This window comes from Bos indicus, chromosome 22, assembly GCF_029378745.1.
Source record: "Bos indicus isolate NIAB-ARS_2022 breed Sahiwal x Tharparkar chromosome 22, NIAB-ARS_B.indTharparkar_mat_pri_1.0, whole genome shotgun sequence".
Lineage (NCBI taxonomy): Eukaryota > Metazoa > Chordata > Mammalia > Artiodactyla > Bovidae > Bos > Bos indicus.
The window spans coordinates 16,510,011-16,521,719 of record NC_091781.1 but is presented as its reverse complement, the minus strand read 5'-3'; positions in this window follow the sequence as shown (position 1 = coordinate 16,521,719).

The window sequence follows — 11,709 nt, the reverse complement described above, 5'->3', positions numbered from 1 at the left end:
CTGTTTCCCTGCAGTCAGTTTTTATTTTTTCCAGTTGTCAACTTGAAATTGTCCTTGGCCTACTCCAAGTTGATCCCATGTCTTATGAATGAAAATGAAAAATGGAAACAAAAGGCTACCTTAGGTAGCAGGGCAAGAGGGTGACCCTGGTTGAGAACAGCAGAACATGGGGGCGCCTAGGCCCAAGCCCACAGCTCTGGGTTGGTCGGAAACCTGTTTGCTACGTGGCCTCGGGAAGTCACCTAATTCCTCTGAACGTCAGTCTTCTTCCTCTTAAGTGGGTTTGTTGTGGAAATTAACTGAAATTACATTAAATTCATGTGAGATGTGTTTAGAACAGCGCCTGGTGCACAGCAGGAATGCAGTAAAGGGTGGCTGTTAGGATAACTGAATGCCTACTGTGTGCAGATGTCCTCCAGGGAGATACTGTTCAGTCTTGACTGGGGAGGTGGGTGTTTTACATGGGAGGAGCCTGAGAAGTTCAGTGTCACGGGCTGGATCAGACAGGTGGAGTTCACATTTGGGTCTGAGTCTGAGGCCCATAGCGTTCCACCCAGGCATGCTACCTGGGCCAGCTGAGAGAGCCCCATCCACAGTGGGTGCTTAACATCTGTTTCTGGAATTAATGACCTGGGCAAGTGGGAGAGAAGGCTTGTGTGTGCCCCCTGAGAAAGGTGTAAAGCCTTGTCTGTGGGGGAGCAACAGGTGACCGGCATTCCTTGGAGCCTGGCACCCATCCTCCCCTGAACCCAGACTGGCTGCTTCACCAGGTCAGGAGGTGGTTTCTTGGGCTGTTTGATGATGGTTGGGCCTTGGCTGCTCCTCTGGATGTTGAGAAAAGGGCTCTGGGCATTGTCAGCAATGATCAGGGTGGCCCCCCTTCTAAGTTTTAGAGCTGGGATGTGCCTCAGCTCCAGGCCCACATGTGGGTCTCTGCATCAGAGAGAAAAGCTAGCTCACTGGAGGTGGACTTCGCTTCCTCCACCCAAATCATCCACCTGCTTTCCAATACCTTAGATTCCTCTAGTGGGGATGTGTGTGTGCTGAGTTGTGTCCAACTCTTTGCCACCCAATGGACTGAAGCCCGCCAGGCTCCTCTGTGGGATCTCCCAGGTAAGAATACTGGAGTGGGTTGTCATTTCCTCCTCCAGGGATCTTCCCAATCCAGGGACCAAACCCACATCTCCTGTGTCTTCTGCATTGGCAAGGGGATGCGTTACTGCTGAACCACCTGGGAAGCCCCACTAATGGGGATAATGCCTTTCAAACTGGGGTCATCCCTCAGAGGCAGATGCTTTCAGAGGCAAGAGCTCAGTGAGCCAAGTCACTACACAGCCAAATAGGTGTGTGTGGTTTCCTGAGATGAAAGGGCTATGTGTGTGTGTGTGTTTTCCTGAGATGGAAGGGGTGTGTGTGTGTGGTCTGCCCAGTGGACAGGCACGGAGTTGATGGCAGAGCTGCAGCTTAGAGAGTTGGAGACAGGGAGGTGAGTCAAAGAGGAAACGACAGACTTTTCATTCAGTCTCACTTTCGTTGAGGGTCCCCTGCATTGTCCTAAGTCATAAGAGTCATGTCCTAAGTCATGAGAGTTGACACCTGTTCTAAATCGGGTGGGGCCACCTGGCTCTGCTGCCTGAATAGGACCCTGTGGGCATTAAGTCACTATATATGCTCCTGGGGGCTTGTTAAAAAGCAGATCCTGATCTTCTAGGGCAAGGACGGGGCCCAAGATTATGCACTTATAGGTTCCCTGATCACGGTGACATTCCACAGGCCATGCATGGCGCCTCGCTGAGGGATGGTGGTCGGGTATCGTGGTGCCCACCAAGCGTGATGAGTGGTTTGCACTACGGGGCTGTGTCTTAAGTGCCTGGTGGCCATAATGTCACTGGAGAAGTTACTTGGCTCCTACAGGGAGCCCTCTGTGACAAGGGTTTCTCCAGAGTGTGGATGTTACCCCAGCTCCACAGAGGGGTGTCCCGTGTGTTTCTAATGGGTGCACACATGCTGAGGCGGGCAGTGCTTCTCCCACTGTGGTCACCCATCCTTCGTCACTAGCTCGAGAGTCAGTTCACACCAAAGAGCACGTGACTGATAAGAGACGTTCCCCCCGGGAAGACTGGGTCTTCACTGGAATTCAGCGGTGGAACTTAAGGATCAAAGCTCACTTCAGCTGTGAGCTGGGGCTGGAAGGCTTTTGGGACGTCACCCTAGCGTCCCAGATCAATGAAGGAGCCAAGGCAATGGCCAGCCTTGGCCAAGTGAGGTGGTGTCTGCTGTGCGGGTCTTCTCAGTGGACCAGGAGGAAGGGGAAGAGGTCAGGTCAGCTGTGTCTGGCAGTGGCTCTAGCTGTTGTTCACGCCCCAATTGTGTCCAGCTTCGGACTCAGGCTTTCACATTCTCAGCATCTGTTTTGCCCTTGAATGTCAGTTCAGTAGCTCTGATAGTGTCACCGGAAGTTCCCCTGCTCACACAGGCCTCACTGGTTGTTAATGTACCTTTCTTTGCACTTGAGAAGCTCTGGTACTTAAAGGACCCTTGCCGGTCGTCTTTTCCTCTGTCTCGCCCTTCCTGCCTCCTTTCTGTCCCCCTCCTCTGCTCCTGCTGCTGCTAAGTCGCTTCAGTCGTGTCCGACTCTGTGCGACCCCATAGATGGCAGCCCACCAGGCTCCCCTGTCCCTGGGATTCTCCAGGCAAGAACACCGGAGTGGGTTGCCATGGGTTGCCATTTCCTTCTCCAATGCATGAGAGTGAAAAGTGAAAGGGAAGTCGCTCTGTCGTGTTTGACTCTCAGCGATCCCATGGACTGCAGCCTACCAGGCTCCTCCATCCATGGGATTTTCCAGGCAAGAGTACTGGAGTGGGGTGCCATTGCCTTCTCCGCCCTCTGCTCCTACATCCCCCCAGTAAACTTCTCTGCTGTAGGTGTGGCTCTAATTTGGTTTTCTAAGCATGCACACCTCCTTTCTACATGTTCAATTTTTCTCTTCCATTGACCACAGACCAAGGATTGGCTGGCTGGGGGGTGGTTTTTCAGTGAAATGTGAAATCTTCCTCTATGGTGAAGTAAACATTTTGCACCTTCAGCATCCAGTTTGAGCACTGATTCACCTCGGGCTAGTACCCCTCAGAGCTGCGTGTGATCTCGGAAGTGTTCTGGAATCCAGTTGAGTGCTTCTGGGAGGACAGAGAGGTGGCTGGTCTCAGGGTCGGTCACTTGCCGATCGGGCTTTCTCAAAATCGAGAGGTCAAGTCGAAGTGCCGTGTCTGGGGCTCCCAGGGCGGTCCAGGGTTTAAGACTCCGCATTTGCATGGCAGGGGGCATGGATTCCATCCCTGGTTGGGGAACTAATATCCCAGGTGCTTCGCCGCGTAGCTGGAAAAAACAATGCCCACCAAAAAGCCCCGCCACTTTGCCCGCTGTCCTGCTGGCACCATCACAGTTGGCTTTTCTTCCACAGGGTGATGGACGTGGCGTGTTGTCACGGGGAGAGCACTGGCCTCGGAGTGTGGACCGTGTGACTGGGGTCCATCCCCTAAAAGCGGGGGGCGGCGGGGGAGAGGGCAGTCCTGGAACCAGTCCCCTGTAGGAACTGAGGGATGACTGGGACAGAGGGATCAGAAGCTTGAGAGGCAAGGGTGGGAAGAAAACTTCTGTTTGTTACCCACAGGCAGACTCACGCTGGGACTCCAGCGAAAACTTGGAGTTGACCTGACCTGGGCAAGGACTTACCACGGGCTTCTTCCCAAAGGACATCCTGAAGAAACCTCCCCAGGATCTAGCCGTGCTGGTGGGACTGAGCCCCTGACAGCTGTGAACCCGGCGTCAAAGCGGGCACTGAACTATAGGAGGGCCCAGGAATTGTCAGAGGTCTCACCCTCCCACCTCAGCCCCTCGCCTCCCACCCCCATCCCAGTGGAGGCCCTGGGCTCTCAGGAGGGGGAGAGAGAAGGGCCTGGGGTCCAGCAGGCACCCCTCAGCCAGGTTACCCTCCTTCCTGGGCCTGGTCTTATCACCCCCACCATCTTTATTTTACATTGAAGGATAATTGCTTTACGATGTCGTGTTGGTTCCTGCAGTACAATAGCGTGAATCAGCCTGAAGTATACATATATCCCCTCCCTATGAAGCCCCCCTCCCTCCCCTCTAGGTCATCACGGAGCACCGGGTTGAGCGCCCTGTCATACAGCGAATTCCCACTAGCTGCCTGTTTTACGCATGATAGTGTATATGCTTCAATGCTTGTCCTCACCATCTTTAAGGGCTTACCTTGTACCCTCTGTCCTTACCACTGAGGAGGTTACTGATAAAAGCTGTGGGGTCCCCTAGAAGGAGTTTCCCTCATTCTTGCAGCTTTGGAAGGCAGAAGGTTGAATGGCCAGTGGTGGAGTTTGAGATGCCGGAAGGGTGATCTGGGGACAGGGCTCTCCCTGGTGGACGCAGCACTAGCCTGGGGAACGGTGTCTGCACCCCACCTTCTTCCCTTCCCAGGTGGTCTTCCTCTTGACTGCACAGGCCTTTCCTTGTTCTGTGGAAAATCGGACAGGAAGCTGACGCTTTCCTCGAAGGATGCTCTGAGCAGGTTTGTTCTTCCTGTGCTCCGTCTCTTCCTTTCTGCAGGGAGGGTACCTGAGAAAGGAGGCCCTCCTTTCTCAGCAGCCTATGAGATGACTTCTTGAAGCTCAAAGCTGTGGGCAAAGAGGAAGGAGCTCTGTTTGTGGCCATGTCATCGTTTCTCTCCTGGGGAGTGGAGACTGTTTACCTTCATGTTACCCCAATAACCACGTGGGTTCCCGGCTGTGTTGGGCAATGAGATTCCGGATGAGTAGACAAAGGGATCTTGGGGCCGAAAAGGAGCCCATGGTCCTTCTGCCCCCTGCCCTCCACTCAGGACGTGTCAGCCCCATTTTCAGGTGAAGCAGCTAAGGCCGTAAGAGGTTGTATGATGTGCCTGGGGCTGCAGAGGGAGGTGGTAGCCAGGGCCAGACAGCAGACTGGAACCCGCCAGCCCTGGAGCCCCTTTGAGCCCCAGGGCCGCTGCCACTGTGCCTGGCATGCAGCCTTCATCCTGGTCAGGCTCAGGCCGAGCCCTTACTCTCCAGGTAGGAGCCACTGTGGCTCCCATTTCACAGATGAGCAGAGACGCTCAGAGATATTAATAAAACAGATATGTGTTGGTTCCCTATTTCAAACGTACCTCCATCCCCCTCATCTCCACCATGAAGATGAAGCGAGTGATGACGTCACTGATCTGGGGGACACCTGAAGCCCCTCTTTCCCTCCCTTCAGTGCATACTCATTTTCCCTCCACCCCCTGGCTGATGTGAGTGGTCGGATGATCCCAGCAGACCTTGCACAGCACTAGGGGCACCGAACTGGAGACCTGCCAGGCTAGACTGCACCCTGGAGCCGGACGAGGAGCAACCGACAGGCGCAGTGGCTGCTGGACGGGACAGCGGCTTCAAGTGGCTTGAAAAGACCCCTTTGGCCTCAGTGTCTCATCTGGTGAGTGGGGGTTGGGTGCACTGGGGGTGGGACTTGGTCTCGAAAGCTTCTAGGTCTGAAACTCCATTTTGGGAAACAAGTTCAGAGGGAGAGGACGGGCCTGCGATGGTCCAGACAGGACCCCAGGACTGGAGGGGTTTGGAGAGCAGAGCCAGAGTCATGGCCTGTGTCATGGCCCCCCCCACCTCCGGTGCCCCCCACCTCCGGACTTGCGGACTAGCTGAAGTTGTAGCTGAAGCAGTGCCTGCTGTTCCCTCTGTGGAAACTAGAAACTTCTGCATCTGAGCTGGCTTGGAGCTTCTCTTGCCCTGCTGGACTTGGCCGGTGCACTGGGAAAGTTCTCTCATTTTAGTCTAAGGATTTGCAGACTGGTGTTGAGGGGGATGTGACAGGTGGGATCTCACGCATGGTAGGGGGAGGCGCCTGGTGAGGGTCAAAGGGTGTGGGTTGGGGATTTCACCCCTGACTCACAGGGATCAGGGGAGAGGCTGGGGGTCAGTGGAGGGAGGCCAAGGAGACTTCCTGGGCCACCCACTCTCTCTCTGCCAGATGGGTGATGGGGATACAGGGCTTGGGGACCGGAGTCCCCCCAGACCAGGGGTCCCACCTCTGCCCCACACAAGCTGTGGCCCCTCAGGCCAGTGAGCTCTCCCAGCTGAACCTCTGTCCTTTGTCTCTAAATGAGGGCCTAAGACCAGCCTTACTGACCTCACAGGCAGTTGCAGAGGTTAAAAAATGCTAAGCAGGAGGGTGAAGCAGGGGAAAGAGAGACCGAGGCGTGGGCAGCAGCACAGGTTACCAGGCACCCCGGGGGGATTCCAATTCCCCCGTACAGAGGTCTTTCTCTGCCTTAACTCTTGTCGGGACCAGTCGCTGGTTTTCTAAGCATGCACACCTCCTTGCACCCACCTTATAAAATGCCTTCATGCCCTCTCTCTCCTAGTCCTCCTTGCCCCGCCGCGCACAACTCACCAAAGCCTAAGCAAGCCTGGTGGGCTGCGTCCTCATCTATAGGTGGGGTTCGGTGAGAGCTGGGCCCCCAGCTCACCTGTCCCGGGTGCTGCCCCTCATAAAATAAAGTCAGGTAAGGTCTGAGAGGTCCCTGAGTCCATCAGAAAGTTTTCTCTAGGGAAACGTCTCCAGTCTGAGCAGTGCTTTCTTCCTGATGTCTGCTTGCCGGCTCCCCTTTGCGATCGCCTGGTGTCTGCTGGCACCCCCGTTCCCCTCTGCTTGGGGCTCATCCTGCTGCAGCAAAGTTACTTAGGTATTTGCCTGCTGATGGGCAAAGACCTCCCAGAGCCCAATGGTACAGAGTCCACTATCCCCTCCACTGCCGGAGGCATAAAACTGCAGAGACCCACCTGGATTTCCAGTTCTTCTTCTGCACTTTCAGCCTGACTTCCGAACCAAGCAGCCTCCCAGGGCCTCGGGACTTCAGTGTGACTGCGGGCTTCTTGGATTCCTTCTCTGCTGGAAAGAGGAGGTATTCTCCTTAGGACCCTGAGCCCCTGTCTGTCCAGAAGCAGAGTGAGGTGCGGGCTCGCATTTAGGCCTAGAGGCCTCCTTTGTGCTCTGAGGGAAGGCTGAAGCCCAGAGTGAGAGAGCCACTGCCCAGGTCACACGGCTCAGGGCAGGGTTGGAAGGAGTTTCCCCATTTAGAATGCAGGGCTCGTGGGGAGATGTCTCACCTGCACTTTCTGATGTTTGAGGCTCAGGGAGCTGGAGCCCACCCTGGCCAAGTCCACCCAGAGTGCACTGAGGAGCAGCAGGCTGCAGACGGTCCCCAGGGCAGGCATGGCCTCAGCTGGCTGGGGATACAGGGGCCTGGAGGAGAGACTCCGGACCACGTGCCTCCCTTCCCCTCCCCTCCTTCCATCCCCTCTGCCCCACTTTCCATCCCTGTGCCCCAGCCCTGCAATTAGCCCCAGGGCTCCGACCTAGACCTGGGGCCACGATTGCTGAGTAGACAGCTTAGCCTCCTGTGCCTGCCTCCCCAGCTAGGAGCGGTGGAAGGACGTGGGTGTTCTTTGCCAAGAATGTTCATTCAGAGGCGGAATGTTTGACAGTGGGGCTCCCCAAGTCCTCTATCCCAGGCCCTGAGAAGGGATGACGAAGCTGAACCAGCAAGATCCCAGGAGACTGTTCAGATGGCCCTGCAGACACTCAGTTGTCAGGGCGAGATAAACCCATAAAAACAGGTCCCTACAGACAAGAGCCGCCAGAGTGCCTGCCTGGGATTCATTTATTTGGCTGTGCTGGGTCTTCATTGCTGCATGGATTTTTCTCTAGTTACGGCAAGTGGGGGCTCTCATGTTGAGGGGTACAGGCTCGCGGGCACAGGCTCAGTAGTCGTGGCGCACAGCTCCACTGCTCCTCGGCATGTGGCATCTCCCCAGACCAGGGATCGAACCCATCAGCAGGAGGATTCTTTACCACTGAGCCACCAGGGAAGCCCCTGTTTGTTTTAAACAGCAGTCCCATCTCAGGGCAGCCCAGCCTCCCGTGCTAATTAACATTCCCTGGGAACTAAAAAAGCTCATGACGTCCTCTGGGTAGAAATCAGCAGCGGAGGTCAGATGCCCTGAGAGATGGCTGGGTTAGCCTGGGGCAGCCCCGTGGGGTGGCCATCTGCTCCTGTCCCCAGGCATGCTCATCCCTGAGTTTAGGTGGGAGGGAGGAGGGCGGCCCTGAGTCCTGCCTGGTGTTGCTGCTAGGTGGCCTCGGCCTGTCTGCGGTTCCCTTCCTCCAGGCACAGGATCATTCAATCTCAGGAGCGTGTCCTGCCCTGGCCTTTGCTGCTTTCCATAAGGGATTCTGCTCGGGCTCTCACAGCCTGAAGCCTATAGGACTCCAGCTCGTTTTCAGGCCTCTCCAAGGGAAGGCCATTTTTCAGATGAAGAAACTGCAGGAGAGCAGGGCAGGGACCATCTCCAACAGGGGCTGAATGCCAGTGCTTTCTTCTGGGTGGTGGTGATGGCTCGGCTCAGCCTTTGCTAACATGTGGGCTGGTCTCCCCAATCGCAGCCAGGTTCTAAGAGGGAGCAGAGGGGGCCTTGGGGCCTGGAAAGCTGGGGCCTGGTGCTACCCCAGGTGACCCTGGCCCTGGGGAGGTCACTCAGTGTCCCCCTGCTCAGGGCTGCCTCTCAGAGTGGCTTTCAGGATTAATTGAGGTGATGGTGTGAAATCCTTTACAACCTGTCAAGTATCATGCAGATAACAACTATTTTTTGTACCCTGGCCAGCCTCTGCTACGTCAGATGTTCTCAGATGAAGAATTCATCAACCACATGGGGGATTCCATACCTGCCCCAGACCCCTTCACGACACGGGATGCTCAGGAGAGGACTCCTGAGGGCTCGGTGAGTTGTCTGCGTAGACCTTCTAGTGTTCTGGAGGAAGAACTCACTTCTGACCAGGCTCTGGCTGGGAGGGTAGGAAGGGCTCCGCTGGCAACGGAGCAGAGCTTTGAAGGGCAGCCCTGCGGCAAGCAGCGGGCAGGAGCGGAGATGAACAGCAGGCATGACTGCAGACTGTGGAGCCCCAGCCAGAAGGTGGGATGCTCAGAGGAGGCTGGCAGAGGTGGGGGATGGATCGTAAGGAAGGGCCTCAAAGGAGATGCCGGGTGAGGATAAGCAGTTTGGGAGCTGCTGGGACAAGGCACTGGGGCTGGATCTAGAGGAGGGGCTATGAAGGCTCCTGAGGGGCGGAATGACTAAACAGGACCGTAAAAGCCTGGGAGGCTGCACCTCTCTCTTCATAAGGAGGACAATCGATGCCCCAAAGGCCACAGTCTCCCTGAGCCACGCAGCCCTCAGTGGGCAGTGCTGGCTGCCCGACCAGGTTCTGAGCACGGCAGAATGGGGGTCGGGGAGCCAGCAGACCAGCGGTCATCCAGTGACCTCCTGATGCAGATGGACTTCAGGGGGCACTGGACCCCTGTGGAGACAGGGGACAGTGTGGGCCCTGGAGGGGCTGGCTGAGCCCCTTAGGGCACTGCAGGGGCCGAGTATCAACACCTCTGCTGGGAAGCTTCTCACCACCAGCGCACCCACCGTGGAGGCTAGAACCCCTCCTTCAGTCCCAGCAGAGTGTAAGCCTGTCACCTGGAGGCCTTCACCCTTGGGGGCCACCTGAGCTCAGGCCTGGGGGCCCAGAAGGCCTGAAGGTGGGGCAGGGTTGGGGGAGACACACTACCCACAGGCAAACACTCACGCTTCTTGCTGTGTTATCTTTGAAAACAGAAATGTGCCTGCGGGTTTGAAACCACCCCAAGCACATCCCAAAGAGCTGAGGCTGGGTCGGGGAGGAAGGAAGAGGTGAAGGACCTCAGAACCACTCAGACCACTGAGGGAGAGGAGACGATGCCTGGAAAGCACCTCACTGCATACCCCCAGCTGTGGGACTGGGGTGGGAACCCACTAGGATCTGGACCCCAGAGGCCTTTGGAGGAGAATAGTGTAACTTAAGCCAATGTTAACTGATGCTGAAGCTGAAACTCCAATACTTTGGTCCTCTGATGGGAAGAACTGACTCATTTGAAAAGACCCTGATGCTGGGAAAGATTGAAGGCAGGAGGAGACAGGGACGACAGAGGATGAGATGGCTGGATGGCATCACCAACGCAATGGGCATGAGTTTGAGTAGGCTCCAGGACTGGGTGATGGACAGGGAAGCCTGGCGTGCTGCAGTCCATGGAGTCGCAAGGAGTTGGACATCACTGAGCCACTGAACTGAAGATAGACTCCCTCTCCACATATATTTGAGGGCTTCCCTGGTGGTTCAGATGGTAAAGAATCCGCCTGCAATGCAGGAGACCTGGGTTTGACCCCTGGATCGGGATGGCAGCCCACTCCAGTATTCTTACCTGGAGAATCCCCATGGACAAAGGAGCCTGGCGGGCTACAGTCCATGGGGTCACAGTCACACACAACTGAGCAACTAACACCACATGCATCTGCGCTTCTTATTCTGGAAAATTTCTAACATAGAAAGAAAGCAGAGAGAGTAATACAGTGAGTCTCCAAGCATCCATCGTCAGTTTCGACATGTATTAGCATCTTGCTTCATGTTTTTATCCCATTTACTGTTTTCCCTTTTAGGGGAATATTTTAAAAGCAAATCTCGGCAATCATGTAATTTCGACCTTAAAAGCTTCAGTATGTATCTTTAACAGATAAAACGCACTCTCTTAGGCTGTACCAGCCCTGTGCCTGTACCTGATTGTTTTTTTTTTATTGTTCCTTTCTACATTTACTAGCATTTTTTCCTTCAGCAATTATTTTATCACCGTGATACACAGTTTGTACAGGAAAGGCAAGAAAAATATATGATTTTTTTTTCTTCTTACTTTCAAAGTAAGGTCATTGTTCTAGCAACCTTCAAAATTTTTCCCCTATCACACACTAAAAGAGTTTTTAAAATATGTGTTTCAATCGACGATAGTCATTATTATTTTTGATGCTTCCATATTTGAAGAGTTGATTGCTGTGTGCTTTTGACACAACCCTAATTGTTTTCCAGTAGCTTCCTTGTTATGACTGAGCATCTAACACTTTTGTTTTTTTCTGTCCTGTTAAGAAATCCTGGGCTCATTTTGTGCATGCCCTTCTTGCTTCTGACCTTAATCTGCAATTCCTTTAAGAAATGCTGGTTTCTTTTAATGGGAAGTAGTTTTTAAAGACCACAGTCTGGGACTTTCCTCATGGTCCAGTGGTTAAAATCTACCTGATAATGCAAGGGACACAGGTTCGATCCTTGGTTCCAGAAGATTCCACATGCCACGGAGCAACTAAGCCTGTGCACCACACTACTGAGCCCTCACGCCCTAGAGCCCATGGACCGCAACTGGAGAAAGCCTGCTGCTGCTGCTAAGTCACTTCAGTCGTGTCCGACTCTGTGCGACCCCATAGACGGCAGCCCACCGGGCAGGCATAAAGAAATAAATACCTTTTTTTTTTTTTTTTTTTTTACAAAAGACCACAGTCTGGATGCTAATTAGTTATACTGCTTCTAGGCTTTTTCAGTGCAGAGAGGAGAAAAAAGATCGTTTTTAGGAGAAAACTAGGTCATGAGTTAATTGTGTTATTTCCAAGTAAAGCTTAAGTTGACAGTGCTTTCAGCTCCTGAGCTGTGTGCTTAAATCCCTTCTTTTATCTTAAAAATCTTGGTTTCTAGTCACAGTAACAAAATTACTTTTCTCTTGC